The sequence below is a fragment of the Phascolarctos cinereus genome, unplaced genomic scaffold (genome assembly GCF_003287225.1).
Source record: "Phascolarctos cinereus isolate Bilbo 61053 unplaced genomic scaffold, phaCin_HiC Scaffold_726;HRSCAF=1367, whole genome shotgun sequence".
Taxonomy (NCBI): domain Eukaryota; kingdom Metazoa; phylum Chordata; class Mammalia; order Diprotodontia; family Phascolarctidae; genus Phascolarctos; species Phascolarctos cinereus.
In genome coordinates, this window is record NW_027556098.1 from 131,931,192 (window position 1) to 131,952,534 (window position 21,343).

Genomic DNA, 21,343 nt, shown 5'->3' on the forward strand with positions numbered 1-21,343 from the left:
TGCTCTAAATCACCATTAATTAGAGAAATGCAAATCAAAACAACTCTGAGGTACCACATCACACTTATCGGATTGGCCATGATGACAAAACAAGAAAATGATAAATGTTGGAGAAGATGCATGAAAATTGGAACACTAATGCATTGTTGCTGGAATTGTGAAATGATCCAACCATTTTGGAGGGCAATTTGGAACTATGCCCAAAGGGCTATCAAAATGTGCATACCCTTTGACCCAGCAATAGCACTTCTAGGGCTATATCCCAAAGAGATCATACAAATGGGAAAAGGACCCACATGTACAAAAATATTTCTAGCAGCTCTTTTTGGGGTGGCAAAGAATTGGAAGTTGAGAGTATGCCCGTCCATTGGGGAATGGCTGAACAAGTTGTGGTACATGAATGTAATGGAATACTATTGTGCTATAAGAAATGATGAGCAGGCAGACTTCAGAAAAACCTGGCAAGACTTGTGTGGTCTGATGCTGAGTGAAGTGAGCAGAACCAAGAGAACACTGTACCCAACAACAGCCATGTTGTACGATGACTAATACTGATAAACTTCACCCTTCCCAGCAATACAAGGATCTAAGACATCTCCAGAGGCCTCCTGATGGAAAATGCTATCCACATCCACGGAAAGAACTATGGAGTTTGAATGCAGATTGAAGCATACTATTTGCTACGTTTTTTTCTTCTGTTGAGTTTTGTTTCCTCTTTCTGGTGGTTCCTCTTATTGGTTCTAATTCTTATTTACAACATCACTAATGTGAAAATATGTTTAATAGGAATGTATGTGTATGTATAGCCTATATCAGATTGTGTGCAGCCTTGGGAAGGGTGGTGGGGAGGAAGGGAAAGAAAAATTTTAATTCAAAAGCATATGGAAGTGATTGTTGATAAATCAAAATAAATTAATTAAAAAAAAGAGGGAAAAAAGAAAAGAAAGTAAGCTCTTGGCAGACAGGGATTGTTTTAAATTCAATTTTATTTTTCTTTTCATTTCCAAATTCTCTCTCTTTCCTTCCTCCACCCAATGAAATGACAAGAAAAACAGAGCCCGTTACAAATATGTATAGTCATGCAAAATAAATTCCCACATTAACATGTTCAAAAATGTTTTTTAAAGGAAGGAAGAAAGAAAAGAAAATATCCTTCAATTTTGAGTCCATCAGTTCTCAATCTGGAGGTTGATGGCATGTTTCATCACAAGTTCTTTGAAATTGTAGTTGGTCTTTGTGATGATCAGAATTCCTAAGTTTTTCAGGGTTTTTTGTCTTTACAATATTGTTATAATATAAATGTCATTCTGCTTAATTCATTTTGTATCAGTTCATACAAGTCTTATGTTTTTCTAAAACCATCCCCTCGATCATTTCTTTCAACACAACCGTGTTACATCACATTCATATACCATATCTTGTTCAAACGTTCCCTAATGGATGGGCTCCCTTGAGTTTCCAGCTACCACAAAAAAAGCATATGGGTCCTTTTTCTCATTCTTTAATCTCTTTAAAGTGTAGACCTATTAACAGTATCATTAGGAGGACAAATTGGAGCTAATTAAAATTTACCATAAATAGTGGTAATGATGTAACAGCTCATAAAATCTTACTGAGAAACCCAGTCTATACTATTCTCTTCTTTCTCTGAATTGTTACAATTACTTTGAAAACCAGATAGATGGTTCACCTTGCAATCATGTATTTATGTAGTGATTCCCAAATCTTTATCACTATCCCCAACCTCTCCAGTTTGGAACTTTTATTTCCATCTGCATACTAGAAATTACTAAGGTGTCTTGTTTGCAATTTATATTCAATATGTCTAAAACCAAATTGGTCATTCCTTCCCCCCCGTACCTCTGAAGTCCCAATTTTTCATATTCTGGTACTACCATTTCCCAGCTACCTAAGTTTGAACTTTGGGGTCATATTTGATTGTTCCCTCTCCATCACTCACCTCCATCCTCACATCCTGTCTGCACTACCTCAAGAACTGCTCTTTTGTCCACACCCTCCTTTCCAAACCCCCACTGCCAACACTCTAGTCCAGGCCTTCAAAACTGTCCTCCCATATGATTGAAACAGCATCTGGAACTATCCTATTGCTTCCAGTTTCTCCCTTCTACTTCACATAGCTTCCAAAGTAATCTTCCTAATGCATACATCTTATCATGTTACTTACTCAAAAACCTTCAGGAGTTCCTATATCCTGCAAATAAAATACATATTCCTTACCCTGGCAATGAAAAGCCCCCCACAATATAACATTAATCTTTCTTTTCAGCCTTGTTTCACATTGCACCTCTTCACAAACTTAGTGCTCCAGCCAAGTTAGTTTACTATCTCTCACACACTGTCTAACATACTCTCCTGCCTTCTTCTGCCTCAAGGCCTTTACAGAAACCTAAATCTGGAACAGATTGCAATTCATATCCTTTTCCTCCTTTAGGGCTCAGTTCAAGTGTCACTGAAGGAAATAAGCATTTATTAATTCCTCACTCTTCTCTGCATTCCACCATAATCTAACTTGTATCAGAGTAATTTTGTATATGTCTGTATATGTCTCATACCCTCTACTGGATTTTAAACTGTTTGGGGGATGCTTTGCATTTTTGTGTCCTCAAAATAGCATAGTACCTAAAGATAGTACTACCTTATAAATTTTTTTTTATTTGTTGAATGGTTTCCCATTACCTATAGAATAAATTCTAAATTCTTCAGTCTATTGTAAGTACTGTGACCTTCTATAACAACAATAATTATTATAGGGCCCCACCAATCTTTCCAGCCTTACTCCTCAGTTCTCCTCTACGTATATTTTGTATTACAACCAAACAGGGATTCATTCATTGTTCCCGAAAACACATTCCAAGAATTCATGCTTTGGCACTTTTGCTTATATGATTCTTTCTCTCTGGAATGCCCTCCCACACCATCTTTGCTTGTTGAAATTCTACCCATTTTCAGATTCTACCTCCTCTGTGATCTTTCTTCTCCCTACCCTTAACCAGATATTAATTCTTTTCTGAAATCTCTGTAAGGCTTTTCTTATAGCTCTCATAGCATGTAACATAGTTTGCTTTGCCTTATGGCTATTTGTGCACCTTCCCCACTGCCCATTAGATTTTAAGAAACTTAGGGCAAGAAACTGCTTTTCCTTTTTATTCCTAGAATGCTTAGCACAATGCCTCATACATCATAGGTACTATATAAGAATATACGTGTGTGGGCACGTACGTATACACACACATGTGTGTGTGTGTGTGTATATCTATATCTATGTATATATCATCACTTTTGTTGTTCAGTCATGTCCAACTATTTGTGACCACATTTAGGGTTTTCTTTTCTTTCTTTCTTTCTTTCTTTCTTTCTTTCTTTCTTTCTTTCTTTCTTTCTTTCTTTCTTTCTTTCTTTTTTTTTTTTTTTGCTAGGCAATGGGGTTAAGTGACTTGCCCGGGGTCACACAGCTACAAAGTGTCTGAGGCTGGATTTGAACTCATGAACCTTTCAAGTCCAGTGTTCTATCTACTGTACCACCTAGCTGTTGCTAAATATGAAAGGTGATCACCCTTTAGAAGTTTACTAGTTTCCTCTAATGACTTAGAAAATTTGAAAGCTGCCACCAGGTGAACAGTGGTCCTTCTTAGGGCAACATAGAAGCAACCATCAGATTATCTGTGGTTAGCATGGATAATTGATAGGAACAAGTCATTAATGCACACTATCCAGCCAATTATGCCTCTTATAGAAGTTTTAATATTAAAATAGTAGTAAGCTTTTGTCTCCAAAAGATAAAGCAGTACAATCTATAGCAAGATTTAAAAACGATATGCCTTCCTAAGTAAAATGTGATAGCTAATTTGCTGACTTTACTTATTAACTAGTTTACTTAGTCTTGTGTTGCATTCTTAAGTCCAAATCACTTGGAAGTGGTCTTCCAAGCTTAGCTTAAGCATTTGGCAGCAGGATTTATGAGCATGGCACATCTCTATTTTTTTTCCCCTTAATAACTCCAGGTGAGTTTCTCAAAGTAGCTACTAGTTCCTCATCAGAGGAGGATGTCACAGGTATATTTCACCTCTGCTGGGGAGCCCTGATATACAACTTTACCTAGAGCTCTTCTTTCTCTTCTTTTGGTGCACAGGAAAGAAGAACCTCTTTAGCAGCTTTTTGGCTCTTTCTCATTCTGCTTGCTTTTCTTTTGGTTAATTGAAGGAAGCCTGAAAGAGAATATGGTAGTCACATACCTAGCTTCCCTGTGGCTCTCTCCCTTACTCGCAATCAGATTTGACTTTTTTCTTGGTTACCCTTGACAACCACACTGTGGCTTAGTCATTCCTCTTCCCTGTTTTTTTCCCCCTAACAAATGGATAATTTACATAGGAAGAAATTTTTTGAGCTAAACTCTACATTTTATAATGTGACTTTCTGCCTTTCAGAAGGCATTTTAAAAAAGGAGAAAAAAAAACTAGCAGCATTGGGGATCAGAGAGTGAAACTTGGGTTCTTAAACAGGTCTTGCTCCCCTTTCCTCTTCTGAAACTCTTGAATAGAGCAGAATGGTTTTTAAATATAGTTGCACCACGGTATAGGAATATGACATTTTAATTAACTTAATAAAGATTTAAGGAAAAATTTCTTCAGGGTTCCCATAAAATTGTTTCAATCCTTTGCATTTTAAATTATACCTTACAAATTATTTACTCCCCTTAAACAATAAGGCTGATCACATATTTTGATTGTATCCAAAAGATCAATATTACATGTAAAAAGTTGTTTCTGATTGATTTTTGTGTATTATATGGATATGCATGCACTTTCAAAACATGCATGTTATGTATGTCCTGCATGTCATTAGGCATGTTGTGATGCTCTGTAGAGTGCCATGCCTATTGCATGTTCTGTCAATGTGCATTAATTTTATTTTAGTTTCAATGGTGTCAAAAATCGATTACCTGGGATGCCAGGAAAATCACCCTCATTTCAAAGCACTGATGTTTGTATATATACTGTGTAATTACAGATTTTAAACTTGATACAACTGATCTTTGCAAGGTACTATAAAGAGTTTCTGCCCAGGGAAGGACTGTAACCCAACCCCTAAACCCAAGTGCATGGGACTATCTTCTCATTGGTGGAAGTCAATGTCTTATGCCTGCATGAGGGGCAAAGCAAAGGAGGAAAGAGAAGTGTCTTTGGCTCTTCATTCTCTTCAGGGGCTTTTGGCATCCAGCTTCAAGAGAGAATATACATGATGCCAACATCATTTTGCTGATGAAATTTGTGAAGAGAAGAAAAAACTCTGGGAAGAAGCTAACATGAGAGGAGCTGGCAGTCTCCATCGCGTCCTTATTCTCAGCTTGCTACACTAGTGACTCTGGGGAATTTCCCCTTTGGGTGAGATCTGGGATTCTATCTCTTTTAGTTAAGCTGAGATACCTTGCTCCCAATGGGAGAGCTCCTTCATTCTGTATTGTCTGATATGTAGTATCATAGGTATACTTTCTCTAACTTCTGTTTTACTATCAATTTGGATAAATGGGTTTCTTTGAAGAGAGAGGGAAGAGAGGAGAGAAAGAGAGACGGAAACAGAGAGGAGAAAGAGAGAGTGAAGGAGGGAGAGAGAGAGGGAAGCAAAGAAGTAGGGAGGGAGGGAGAAAGGGAGAGGGGAAAAGGAGAAAGAGAAGTCTTGCCAGGAAAACTTTGTAGTCAGATAATATCTCTATGTATCAAAATGGGACTGAAGGATAAGAATGGGCTGAGTAGATCACACTTTTCCTCCTAGCCATTCTACAGGAATGTTACCACATAAGCAAAATCGATGGTTCCCTTGGTGGTATTGTTTGAAATACTGCAAGGCCTAAAAGTATCTTTTTAGTTGGCAAAAGTGCCTAAAATCCCTATTATTAGCATTACACCTTTAGCTTAAGGAATTATTTCCTGAAGGCCTTGCTAAAATGTACATGTTGGGGCAGCTAGGTGGCGCAGTGGATAGAGCTCTGGCCTTGGAGTCAGGAGAACCTGAATTCAAATCCTGACTCAGACACTTGACACTTACTAGCTGTGTGATCCTGGGTAAGTCACTTAACCCCAATTGCCTCACCAAAAAGCAAAACCAAAAAAACAAACAAAAAAAATGTCCATGTTACAGAGGAAAATATTAGTTATAGTAGCATCCCACATCAGTACTCCAAGATTCTTTATACAGCCATTTTTCTCTCCATTGACAATTTCATCCACTCCTAAGACTTCAAATATTACAGAAAAGACTCCCAAATTTATGCATCCACCTCATTTTGTAGAGTTCCAGTCTCACATTCCCAAACTGAAGCTGGATATTCTTTAGCTATCCAGACACTTGACACCTCAAATTCTATAGTCCAAACTAAAATAAGGACTATGTAAATGGGTGGGGGAAGGGTAAGAGATTGGACAGGTTTTGATTCATTGCTAAGAAGAAAGAGTTGATAATTTCACTTAACTTCAGTGCGAGATAGTGGAAAGAGTCCCTTGATCTGAAGTTAGAGGTCCAACATTCAAGTCCCAGTCTTTCCACTTTGTGATCTTGGGCAAGTTACTTCACTGCAGTTTTTAAATATGTGTTTATGTATGAATAATAAATATATAAGTATGTATGAAATATACATATGCACATATTTAAAATTAGGAGATCACACCCAGTTGACCTCTCAGGCCTCTTCTAACACTAAATCTATGATCCTTTGAAACAGGTGACAGACAGTACAAAGTGATGCAATGCAGTTGGTGTTAAAGAAAGATGGAGACCAGTTAACGGAGTTTCATGAGGTATCTATAGTTTGTCAAGGTCACCACTTATTCTTAGCTTTGTATGTTCAAACTGAAGTTCAAGGATGATCCCTGGGTGGAGGATTAATTCATACTAACCAAACTTATAGGAAATTGATTTATAAACCAAGAAAACCAATTTATTGAAACAGAGAGAGTATTCTGACAGAGGCCTAACTTAAGCAGGGTGATTCAAAGGCGGAGGATAAAATTCAGTAAGGTATTCCTGGAACACAAGTTGCAATCAAAACAATGTTACTAATAAGAGACTATAAGAATACATTTTCAAAGTTTAAAAGGACATTTATTCAGATAAATGTTGCTCCATTCTGCCTCCACAGTCAGGACTACAATAAGGTATTCCCTCCCATCAATTGGGGAATGGCTGAACAAGTTGTGGTATATGAATGTAATGGAATACTATTGTACTATCAGAAATGATGAGTAGGCAGATTTCAGAAAAACCTGGAAAGACTTACACGAACTGATGCTGGAGTGAAGTGAGCAGAACTAGAACATTGTACATAGTAACAACATTGTGCAATGATCAACTGTGATAGACTTAGCTCTTCTCAGCAATGCAATAATCCAAGACAATTCCATGACGGAAAATACTATCCATATCCAGAGAAAGAACTATGGAGTCAGAATGCAGATCAAAGCATACTATTTTCGCTTTTTGTTTTTTGGTTTTTTGGTCTTTTCATGGTTTTCCCTTTTGTTCTGTTTCATCTTTCACAACATTTCTACTTTCACAACAATGTGGAAGTATGTTTAACGTGATTATACATGTATAATCTATGTCAGATTGCTTGGCATTTTGGGTAGGGGAGGAGGGAGAAAAATTCAGAATTCAAAATCTTATAAAGAGTGAATACTGAAAAAAAATAAAATGAAATAAGATTGAATACTGAAAACTATCTTTACATGGTATTGGAAAAAAATAAAATACTATTTTTTATAAAAAGGCATTCCCTAAAGGGCAATAAGAACTCTTCTGACCCTAATTCCCCCTATACTGAGACTTTTATGTTTCAGGTAGCAAGGAGGCCAAACACCTTCTCTGTCCAAGTAAAGAACCCACTCAGCTTACATGCTACCCAGCTGTGTAGGACATTGAACAGGATTGCCAGTGAGGAAGAAGAAGGGAAAACAAGGATGGGGACTCATGGCAAGGAGGAGGAGAAGGAAGAAGAGGAAAATGAGGTTCTGAAAGTAGTTACCCTTTGAGTTTAAGTGCTCTCCAAATCTCACGGGTAGGTGGAGTTAGAGGTATGGCTGGTCTTCCTCATTGCCAGGCCCTATGCCCCACTGATTGTTTGCATCCCAAGAGAGGCCACCAAAGGGAACAAACTCAGTAGAAGTTATGGCAACAGTGGCAGAGCGAAACAGGCATTGCTCCTACCCTAGAAGGATAGCTCTTCTCAGTGATTAAAATACTTGTCCTCAACCTACTCATCTCCCATGAACTATTCCTGCATTCAAACTCAGCCAAGCACAAAAATGGTCATACTCTTGATCTTACCATCACCTATAAATGTACCAGAAATCCCCTTTTCCAACCATAATCTATTGGTTTTTCATCTCTCCCTCTGCTTTCCCTTAAAAACCCCACATCATGACCTCTAATCCCTTGACCCCTCAGTTCTCTCCCAGGCCATCCCCGCCTGCACTAACCACTTTCTCCTCTTTCCCCCATATTAACCCCTTGGTGGACCAGTTCAACTCTATATTGTCCATTTCTCTTGATTCCCCAGCCTCTTAATCATTTTACCAATTATGCCCAGCCAATCCCAGCAATCATTCCCACTGTTTTTCACCTTCACTTCTATTCATGTACTGCTGAACAAAAGAAAATTATACAACCATTCTGACCACTACACATCTATATTACACAGTCTTTACTGGGCCCTTACTGCTGCTAGCCAATCCTACTATATCTCCCTTACCAACTCACTATCCCACTCTCTAAAGTGTCTCTCTTCCAAACCTTTAAAGCCCCCCACAAATCTATAGCTTCCCTTCCCCCAACTCTCTCAGCTGAGAACTTTACTCATATTTTTACAGAAAAATTGAGGGCATTCACTGTGAGCTCCCTCTTCTTCCCTCTCCTCATCTCCTATCAGTGCTTTTTTGTCACTTTCTCCTCCTTCACCCCTTTCTCAAGTTATAAAGTAGCCTTACTCCATACCAAGGCTCACCCCTTTTCCTGTTCAAGTGATTCCATTCCATCCAGTCCTCTCCTACAGATTGCTCCCTCCATCATCTCTACTCTATCATTTATTTTCAGTCTCTTCCTATCTACTGGCTTATTCCCTACTGCCTACAAATATATGCATGTCTCCTCTATCCTGAAAAAACCCCACCACTTGTTCCTTCCATCCCCACTTCTGTCCTTTGTAGCTAAACTCCTCAAAAAGCCTTTCTACAATAGGTGACTCCATTTTCTCTTCTCGAATTCTCTTCTTAACCCATTACAATCTGGCTTCTAACTATAATAATCCACTAAAACTATTTTCTCTCAAGTAGCTAATGATCTCATAGTTGCCAAAACCAATGGCCTTTTCTCAATCCTCATCCTCCTTTACCTTTCTGCAGCCTTTGACACTGCTGATCACTCCCCCTTGATACACCCTTCTCTCTAGGTTTTCAGGGCCCCATTCTCTCCTGGTTTTCCTCCTACCTATCTGACCATTAGTTCTCTGTTTCATTTGTTGAATCTTCTTCCAGATCATGCTCTCTAACTGTAGGTATACCAAAGGGCTCTATCCTGGGCCCTCTTCTTTTTTCTCCTCTATACTCTTTCAGTTGGTAATCCTATCAGCTCCCATGTATTTACTTACTCTCTCTATGCTGATGATTCTCAAATCTACCTAACCTGCCCCAGTCTCTCTGCTGATCTCCAATCTCTCATCTCCAATTGTCTTTCAGACATCTTGAAACTGATGTCCAAAAGACATCTTAAACTCAGTATATCCAAAAAAGAACTCATTATCTTCCTCTCTAGACTCTCCCCACTCCTCCTCCTTATCACTTTAGAAGGTAACACTATCCTCTCAATCCATCAGGCTCACAACCTAGGAGTCATCCTGTATTCCTCATTTTCTCTTGTCCCCCATATCCAATCTGTTGCAAAGGCCTATTGATTTTACTTTTGCAATATCTCTCAGATTTTTCCCCTTCTCTCCTCTGATGCTGCCTCCACTCTAGGGCAGGTCCTCATCATCTCATCCCTGGACTATTGCAATTAGCATGCTAGTGGGTCAGTCTGCCTGAAGTGTCTCTCTACTCCAATCCACCCTCCATTCAGCCACTAAAGATTTCCTAAAGCAGTAAACCAATCATGTCACACACTTCCCCTCTCAATAAACTCCAGTGACTTGCTATTGACTTCAAGATTGAATACAAAATGCTCTGTTTAGACTTCAAAGCCCTTTGTGACCTAAATTCCACCTACCTTTCCAGTCTTCCCCAACCTGTACTCTTCAGCCCAGTGACACTGCCCTCCTGGCTGTTCCATGAGTAAGACATTTCATCTCTTAGCTCCAAGAACATTTTCTTACCTCTGCTCTGACACTCACCTCCCTGACTTCTTCCTTCAAGTCCCAACTACAATCCTACCTTCTATAGGAAGCCTTCCCCCAAACCTCTTAATTCCAGCACTTTGTCTCTAATTATTTCCTATTTATCTTGTATATAGTTTGCTTTGTATATATTTGCATGTTGTCTCTCTCATTAGATTGTGAGTTCCTTGAGGGCAGGGACTTTCTTTTTTTATTTATAGCTCTTAGCACCATGCCTGGCATGTAGTAGGCACTTAATAAATGTTTATTGGTTGGTTGATTGCTAGTAAGAGCATCCTTTTCCCAGTACCAAAGTACCTGAGAAATAAATGAGTAATAATCACATTAATATAGCACTTTTAGGTTTTTAAAGCAATTGCCTTACAACAACTCTGTGAATTAGATGGCATAAGAACTATCTTTATTTTGTAGAACAGGAAATTCAGACTAAAAGGTGGAGGGATTTAGTTAGCCTGTCCCAGTATAGGTCAGAGCCAAAATTTGATCTCAGCCCTTCCAACACCTGGTCCCAATGTTCCTTCCTCTACACCAATGGTGTCAATCTCAAATAGAAATAGAGTTTTGAAGGCCATATAGTGGCTTATAAAGCACAGATTATCATTACTTATGCTGCATTGCATTTTTATTTTGTTAAACATTTCCCAATTATATTTTAATCTGGTTCAGCCAGCACTTGGGAGTTTTGCTGTACTTGGGCCCTCAAGTTTGACACCTCTGCCCTACATCATGTTACATCTGACCCTACAAATCAGCTAAGCTTTGACTTAGAATGTTTGATGAACCTGCATTCAGAACAAATAGAATTATATGGTCTCATAGAATATTTTATTCTGATTATGGGGAATCCCAGGAAGATTATCTTTGTCACACTATCAGGTAAATCTTTCTAGTCTTCTAATCTTCTTGCCTGCCAGATGTAACCCCTCCCCCCACCCAGATTGCTCTCTGGAACACTAATAAATTATTTCTCCTTGCCTCTGTTTTTGCTAACTTCCCTGCAGATACCAATCTTTTGCTATAGCATTGCCTCAGTTGTGAGAATTATCTTATATTAGTTACATTTTTGTTTCACTGATGAAATTTTGGGGAAATACTGGTCCTTTAATGGTCATTGGAAAGCACTTTAGTCTCATCAATTGTGCTTACAAACTATTGCATATGTAGGTTACTTTTGCTGATGGCTAACATTTCGCAATGATTATCATTAGAGTAAATTCTAGAAGATATTCCCCTCACCTTGTCCAGAAATTCTCAGGTTATATCTTGGTTGGGGCTTGCATTCTCCTTCATACTGATTATGCAAGACAGCCTTTGAAAAAGACAAATGAATCCTACAGACAGACATTAGAATTTTAGGAGTTTAAGGGATGGTGAGATGCAGATTGATTTAAAGAAGTTTTGATGGGGACAAACTCTCCATTTGAGAATTTGAGAGCATCTAGTGCCACCTCCTTCACGAGGCCCTTCCTCATCTCTCTGGTTATTAGTGTTTCCCCCACCCCTGAAACCCAAATTATTTTGTACTTACTTTGTATATATTTTGTATTCACTTGTCAGCATATATTATTCCCCCCCCCGATTAAAATGTAAATTTTGTGAAGTCAGGGATTCTTGTTTTTGTCTTTGTACCTCTAAGTGCCCAGTACAGGGTCTGATGTATAAAAACATTTAATAAATGCTTGTTGAATTGAGTTGAATTGAACCTAGTGCTTCAAGGCGGAAGAAGTGGGAGTGTGGATGAAAAGAGACGAGGAAGAGCCTGAGAGAAAAATGGAACCAATTTTAAAGATAATTCAAACCAAAAGCACCACTTTCTCTTGAGTGCCCTGTGGGTAGTCTATAACAAATACTTAGGCCACCTTTTAGCTTGTGGTGAGGAGCAAGTAATTACCAAAGCATTTTGCTGATGCAGGAAGGCATTTTAATTTCAGGGCAAAAGCAGGCAAGTCAGGTAAAAGCTATGTGTTTTACCTCAATTAATCCTCCTGTGGAGACCCAACCATGCAATTGAGAGCTGAGTGCAGGTCCAGAAAAAAAGACACTGCTTAACTATAAAATAATCCTTTGGGTAGTGTAGTCTTGCTGCAACTTAAGTGCTTTCTATAGCTTGTTTATATTTTGTGGAGACAAAAATATGGAGAAGCCATTTGCCACCTCCAGTTTCTCAGCTGGAGATGAGTCAAAAAATAAAAGACTGAACCATTTGGGAAGTTTAGGTGAAAGATCACAGATTCTCTAAATCTATCCAATTTTGTATTGTTCCCTCAGAGGAACTGGACTGTATCTCCACTTGGATTTCTCCAAGTTGTGATTTGAATAGGAGTGGGTTTTTTTTTATTATTTCCTACATAAAATGATAAAAAAGTTGATTGAAAAAGATTTCTGAAATCCCTGAGAATATTGTAATTTAAGAGTTCCCAAATCAACCAAGTTTGTTCAGAGGTAGCAGATCTCATCACATACCTTTCTCAAAGGAGGATTTCTAGCCATAGGAACGGAGCTATAGTGACTACTTACCTGTTATATTTCCAATTTCATTAAAGATGCCCATGAATTACAGATACTTTCCCTCCTTCTCCCATCACCAAATTCATGCTTAGAGACCACTGATGTCAAAGTTTCAGACAAATTAAAAGTTGTTCTATGGAAAAAGGCTAGGACATCCTTCCTACATTCTTCACTTTTATGCTGCCTAATTGCCTGGATATCTTAAATTAGCAATAATTTACTCGGTAATAATCTATAATGGTTTCTTCCATTGTAGTCCTACTCTTCTAATTTATTATGGGTAGTGATCCTGGATTTTCTTTCATTTTTTATTTTATTCTATTTTTAAATTAAATATTATTTTATTTTCAGTTGTAAATTCTCTTTCACTTCCCCCTTCTCCTCATGGGGAAAGTAAGAAAAACAAAACCCATTGCAAACACGTATAGTCAAGTGAAATCAAATTCCTGCCGATTAGCCACCTCCAAAAAAAACATGCTTCAGTCTTTACTCTGAGTTTGTCACCTTTCTATCTGAAAATGGGCAGTACATTTCATCATGAATCCTCTGGAACTGTGGTTGGTGACCCTGAGTTTTCAAAAGCTATGCTCGAGTATTGTCGAGCCATCATTCAAGGTCCAGCCCAGTTATGTGCAGAGAACCTCAATACCAGAAAGCTGCCCACACATTGATCAACTTTTTGACCATGGAATATCTTAAAGACCATTTAGCAAGCATGGGAGAATTACAGTCTGTTCTAGTCAGTGAAGGGAGTAGCCACACTAATGAAACCATGAATCCTTGAACTGTATCAAAGTGTAATGTGTTTTAAGTTTAGTTAATGTGGTGTAGTTCACTGAGTACTGGCCTCAGAGAGTCAGAAGACCTGGATTCTAATACCAGTTCTGCCAACTAACAAGTCATTTGACCTTGGACTAATCATTTATTCATTCTATTCTCCAAATATTTACTGAACACTTACTGTGAGCAATGCACTGCGTACTAAGTGCGTAGGGAGATACAGATGTCTTTGCCCTTTAATGGACATTTCAGTGATGCTTTAGTTTGCCCACAGCTCCAAAATGGTCAGAACTGCTGTTCACTGGAGAAAGCTCTGAGATGCAAGGATACCCTATCTCTTGGTATAGGATTGCATTAGGTGGGTATTGACTTGAAAAAAAGGCAAGGTAACCACACAGATTAGCTAGCAGAGACACAGACGTGGAAGAGGACAGTAGCTAAGAATAGGGAGAGTAGATAGATATAAGCTGTCAGCAGAGTGCTGAGAGTTGCAGGGAAAAGAAGAGAAGGGTGTCTAGTATGGCCAGGATATAGTGTGATTATTTCAGAGGTATGTGAGAATCTTTAGCGACCATCAGTGTGCCATGAGGTATCAGTGCTCTGTAGCTGGCTCTTTAGGAATTGGAGCAAAAGAAATTCAAGAGGCAGATCCTATGCTTCAGCACTGGTTTTAGTAGTCTGAAACTGTGTCTTTCTCCCACTGCAGTGGAGCAACAGAATGCTTATTACCTGATTAAATTCTTTGTCACTTGTCTGTTTTTTAAATTTATGTTTTGTACATGTACATGTACTGGAATAGAGCCTTTGCCTTCATAGCCTGATGCTTCTGTTCATGTTTCAGTGCATTCACCAAGTTCTTCCTCTTTCCTTCCATCTCAATCAGCAGTAATACAGATGTCCTGCTGTCTGCTGAAGGCATTTTAACTGTCCTGATTTTTAATTAGGATACATTCCATGCCTAAACTGACTAGCAGTTCTTAGGATAATAGCTACTGGAAACTACCCTGTTACTGGAAGAGGTTGAGGTGTGATATGTAAGTAGCAGGGATAGTTTACCAATTAATGTACTACTTTTTGACCAATCTACCAACAAATTCTTATTAAAATGTAAGCTTCTCTGTGAATTTATACAATCATTCTGGGAAACAATTTGGAATTAAGTAAACCAATTGGCTAAAACATCCATATCATTTCACCTAGAGATTCAACTGCAAGGCATATACCCCAAAGTAGTCATGTATAGAAAAGAAAGGCTTCATATACAAATATTTATATTTGTATTTTATATTATATAATATTTTATTTTTATATTTATACTATATTTTATTTATATTTTCTGGCTCCACAAATATTTATAGTAGCACTTTTTTGTGGTAGCAAAGAACTAGAAGCAAAGTAGATGTCAGCCAATTGGAGAATGGCTAAACAAATTGTGGTAGATAAAGATAATGGAATATTACTGTGCCATAAGAGGCAGACATGACGAATACAGAGAAGTATGGAAAGACTTATGTGAACTGATACTATATAAGAAGAGCCAAGAAAACCATATACACAATGACTTATAACAATGTAAATGGCAAAAACAACAACCACAAAACAATTGAAAGTGAATGTTACAAAATTTCAAAGAATAAACTTGGCTGAGAAGAAGGGACATGGGAAGACACCTCACCCACTCCTTTGAAGGGGTGTGTGTGTGTGTGTGTGTGTGTGTGTGTGTGTGTGTGTGTGGTGGGTTGGTGCAGTGTTCCAGGGTGTGGAACATTGCATTTATCATCACATTTTTCAGATGTTTTGATCGATTTTGCTGATTTTTTTCTGTTTCCTTTTCTTTTTTTTTTAATTCTTTATTATATGGACTGTCTCTCTGGGAAGGGGGAGGGATACAGGAAAATTTGAAAGAAAAAAATCAATAAAATATATCATCAAGGACAGAGACTGTTTCACTTATATATTTATATTGCCACTACTAGCACAGTGTTTGGCATGCAGCAAGCACTTGCTCAATGCTTTTAATTTATTCATTCCTTTATTTACTCATTCATTTTGAGTTCTTCTTAAGTCTTAACTATGTATTAGGTACTATGAGGATATGAAAAAAAGATTGCTTTCAAGAAGCTTGGAATATGGTTCCATACCTAAATCCTACAGACGCAAACAATACAATGTGCATAATCAAATGCGATGTGGAGGATGGGCAGCTTGTGACATAGTGGATACAGCACCTGGCCTGGCGTCAGGAAAACTCATCTTCATGAGTTCAAAGTGGGCCTCAGATACTAGCTGTGTGACCGTGGGCAAGTCACTTAATTCTGTATCACTTTTCTCATCTGTAAAATGAGTTGGAGAAGGAAATGGCAAACCACTCCAGTATGTTAGCCGAAACCCCAAATGGGGTCAGGAAGAGTCAGACACGACATGAACGAAGAAGAAGAAGAAGAAGAAGAAGAAGAAGAAGAAGAAGAAGAACAACAACAACAACAACAACAACAACAACAACAACAACAACAACAACAACAACAACAACAACAACAACAACAGCAGCAGCAGCAGCAGCAGCAACTGGAGTGATGTCACCTCTAAATACAGTAGGAGTTTAAAGACAGGACAATACAACATTGTAATTAGGGTTAAAGAGGCAGCATAGTATAGCGGACACATTGTCATCTTTGAAGTCACGAAGAAGTGAGCTCTGAGCTGAGGTTCTGATAGTCTGGTGGAAGAAGGACTGATGGAACAAAAAGTGTTCTGAATTCTTCTCCTGGCTGTTTAGTAGACTGGCTATGTGACTTTGAACAAGTCACTACCTCTTTCAGCCTCAGCTTCCCTGTAGGAAAATGATACCTGCTCTGTACTACCTACTTCATGGGTGGTAGTTAGACAGAGAAACTTAGAACAGGCCCCCAGAGGTCCTCACATGATTTTGGGGTGACTTACTATTTTCCAGATTCACTGCAGGTAAGTTGGCTCAGCAGGCTGCTTCTAAGATAAACTTGAACTTCTTATTCATACAATTAACCCCTAATACCCTCATTGCTTCCCTGAGGTCTTCATGGCACAAGCTCTGTAAGATTGCCACTACTTAATTGCTTTTCTCTTCAGGGCTGTCATTGCTATTCTTTTCAAAATTTCATTGATATCTTTTGTTTTTATATTGCCTATATTTCCCCTTATGTTCCTCCTCATTCCTTACCCAAAGCTATCCCATATAACAGATTTTTCAAAAAAAGAGGAAGAGAAAAAAAATCAGCAAAACCTATTAACACATAAGGAAAATAAGGCGAAAGATAGGAAAAGGTTTCTTCTCATCTTTGCAGACATGCTTTTTCTTTATAACTTTGCTACACTTCCAGCCTGGGTGAAATGGGAAATCCATTTTTAAAAAAATTAAAATAAATAATATTTTTTAAAAACTAAATTAAAATAATAATATCTAAATATTTTGGTGTATATGGAACCTTTTTTTTTTTAATGACTTCCTTGGAGTATAAGCCCTGTAGTGGAACCTTTGAGTCAAACAGTAAGGAACATTTTAGCTACTTTACTTGCAAAATTTCAAATTGCTTTGCTAATTCAACACTCCATCAACAATGCATTAGTGTGTAAACATTTTCCACAATCCTTGTTGACTATTCCCGTATGTTGTCATTTTTGCCATTTTGCTGGGAATAAGGTGAAAGCTTAGGACGGTTTTGATTTGTATTTCTCTTATTATTGGTGATTTGAGGTATTCTTTCGTATGGTTGTTATGTCCACAATTCTTCTTTTGGGAACTGTTTGTTCATATCCTTTGACACTTTTTATTTTTTGACACTTTTTAACCTGATTTCATCCACATAAATTTTTTGTGTGGGCAGCATGAGTTGAAAAAGATAAAAATTATACAATATGACCTGAACTGAGACAAATATGCCCTAGGGTCAGTTTTGAGTATATCTCTGAATAGTCCTAGGACAAAAGTTAGAAAGAAAGACCTTAAGCTTTTAGGTCATTTGATCATTATCTCGACTCTCAAGACACAGGCTGCATTTCTGGCTATGACATTCTCAGTAGTCTCAATTAGTCTCACTGAGCATCACATAAAGATCCATTTCTGCAGATGTTACTTAAAGATTTAGTCTATACAACTCTGAAGAACTTACAATGAAAAATACTATCCATCCCCAGAGAAAGAACTGATGATGTCTGAGTATGGATTGAAACATACTTTTTGATTTACTTTATTTTTCTTGAGTTTTTTTTCTTTTCTATTTTTCTTTCACAACATAACTATTACGGATATGTTTTGCCTGACTACACATGTATAATCTGCATCGAATTACTTGCCTTGGAGGAGGAGTGGGGAAGGAGGAAGGGAAAGAATTTGGAACTCAAAGTTTTAAAAATGAATGTTAAAAATTGTTTTTAAATGTAACTAGGGGAAAATAAAATAATAAAAGCTTAAAAATTAAAAAAATGTTAAAATGCTACAGTTAATACCTTAAAAAAAGATTTAGTCTACAAAAAGAGAGCTTTTTACATGTAGCATCAAATGAATGCCATTGAGGAAGACAGATCCCAAGTCTATGTGTATCTTCAAGTTGAGAAGTCATATGCTATCCTCAGAATTTCCAGGGAAAAGCTGGAGGCCAAAAAGTTTTAATTTTTCCAAACTCTAAGAATAATTTCTGCTATCACAAAGCATTATACCAAGGCAGTATGGAATAGTGGAAGGAACACTGGATTTGGGTTCCCAACTTTTCCAGTTATTTCCTGTATGACCTTGGAAAGTCAATTTCTTCATCTATAAAATGAGTAGTTTGAATTAGGTGACTATTAAGGTCATTTCCAGCCTTAAATATGTGACACTATGCTTGCCTAATTTATGACATTATTTCTATCTAATGTGTGAGATTTCCTGTCCCAAAGTACATTCTAGGTCATAGCTGTTTTCAGTAACAATGAACAAAGTCAGCTATATCTAGGGGAACTGTGCAGCTGATGTACCTGAAGGAGGTATGGAGGGATGAGTTAGAGAGGGCTTCAGCTGACTAAGCAGGAAATTCAAATCCATGTAGAGTGATGCAAATCAGTGAGCAATTGGGAAATCAACTCCTGACCTTGTTCATTCTGAATGACTGTTTTTAATTCAACCAAGACCATTCATGACCACATTTAATGGTGATTTAGCTGGTGGGGAACGAGTGGCAGTTATTTAACCTGAGATAGTTACAGAATTGTAGAACCTCAGAGCTCATTTCTTCCAAGAGGATTATTCTGTACAACAAGGGTTCTTAACCTGGGGCTTGTGGACAGATTTCAGGAGCTCTGTGCATAGGAATGGGGGGGAAAATCATTATTTTCACTAACCTCTAACTGAAATTCAGTATTTCCTTCAGCTATGAATGTAAACAACAAACCATTACTATAAGAAGGAGTCCGTAGGCTTTCTTAGACTGTCAAAAGGTCTAGGACATGAAAAAGATTAAGAAACCTAATGCAAAAGCATATTAAAAAATCTTTTTGTGTACGACAACTCTCTAAACTAGAAATGTCTTGAAAATAGATTAATATTAAATAAAACTTTCTGGCAGACTGATGCCTAAATGTAGTTCGTATTAATGCTTTTCCTTTGACATTGAGAATATTGGTTATCTTGTCTCACTTTAAGGCATCTCATTCCATTTTAGGACAACTTTAATTGTCAGAAAGTTTTTCCTTACATCTCCTTTTCTTCACCTTCCACCCATCCCTCCTAGTTGTTCTCTATAGTGCCAAGCAGTACAAATCTAGGGCCAAGTAAAACTGAACATAGCACTACATAGTATGTCTAACTAGTATGGACATAGTATGTCTAACTAGGGACTATATAACAATGGCACAATAACCTCCCTGTTCTCCTTTAAAAATACTTGAAGATAGCTGTTGTGTTTTCCCTAAATCTTTCCTCTCCAGGCTAAGCATTGTGATTCCTTTAACTGATCCTTTTAAGATATAATTTATAATCACTACCTCATATTTAGCCACTTTACTCTGGGTGCATTCTAGCTCGGGAATGACCTTTTCTAAAATGTGATATCTATAACTAAATTTAATATTCCAGATGTGGTCTAACCAGGATGTATAATGGCAGAACTATGTAAACCTCCACCCTCTTATCATGGACACTAAGCTTCTATTCAAGCATCCCAAGAGCATATTAGATTTGGGGGCTATTGCATTACCTGGCTGACTCATATTGTGTTTGTAATGGAATAAAATTATTGGGTCTTTTACATATTTACTGTTATGTAGCTATGTCTTCTCTATCTTATAGCTGTGAAATGGATTCTTTGAACTCAAGTGTAGGATTTTACAAGTAACAAGCTGGTCCCTCAGCAACTTCAAGCTTACAGTAATACAGCCAAAAGTATGAGTAGTCTTCATAAATTCCATAGAGATTATTTGCAAATACTTTTTATAAAATGACTGGAATACAATTGTCCCTTGGATTGTATTGTTCAGCACAGCTTAGCATAGAGGTCCATGTTCCATCTTAATTCTCAAAGTCACTGATGCACAAGGTCCTACGAGTCCAGGTGGAAAGAACCAAGGAGAGGTTGGTGATGGGGGCATGGCTTAGGTTAGTCAGTTACAAGCATTTATTAAGCACTAGCACATATGTGCTAGGCACTATGATAAGCACTGAGAACTACAAAGCAAGGCAAAAAATAAATAAATACAAATCCATAGCCCCTATCCTTAAGGAATTCACATTCCAATGGGGGAGACTACATATGAAAAATATCTCATTTCACAAGGTATATACAGTGGTAGTGGAAGGTTAGTGAGATAAATAAATGCTTGTTAATTGAAACAAATTAACTAAAACAAAAAAAATCTTAGGGGCAAGGCACTCCTAGTTACAGGGAGGGAGTTAGGAAGGAAAGAAGACAAGGAAAGAGAAAAGGCTCTTTACAATCAATCAATCAAAAAATAAACATTTATTAAGCACTTGCTATGTGCCAGGCACTATGCTAAGCTCTGGGGATACAAAAAGAGTTGTAAAAGACAGTCTTGGCTCTCAAAGAACTTACAATCCAATAGTATTTGAGTTGAGTCTTGAAGAAAGCTAGGAAAGCCAGTGGGTGCAGATGAAGAGGAAGAGAGTTCCAGGCATTGGAGACTGACCTGAAAAGGTATGGAGAAGGGAGATGAAGCATTCTGTATGAGGCCAGGGCAAGGCCAGTGGCACTGATCATAGAATATTAGTGGGGAATAAAATGTAAGAATCCTGAAAAGGTAGGAAGGGGTTAGGTTGTGAAGAGTTTTAAATGCTAAACAGAGCATATTTATATTTGCTCCTGGAGGTAATAGAAAACCATTGGAATTTACCAAATGGGGGGTGGAGTGGGGAGGTGGGAGGAGGTGATATGGTGAGTCAAGGTTGTTGAGTCATTTCATGTCAGATTCTTCATGACCTCATTTGCAGTTTTCTTGGCAAAGAGACTGGAGTGGCTTGCCATTTCCTTCTCCAGTTCATTTTACAGATGAGAAAAGTGACACAAACAAGGTTAAGCGACTTACCTAGGGTCACACAGGCAGTAAGTTTCTGAGGCCAGATTTCAACTCAGGAAGATGTCTTCCTGTCTTCAGTCTTGAAACTCTATCCACTGCTCCATCTAGCTGCCCTTTTGA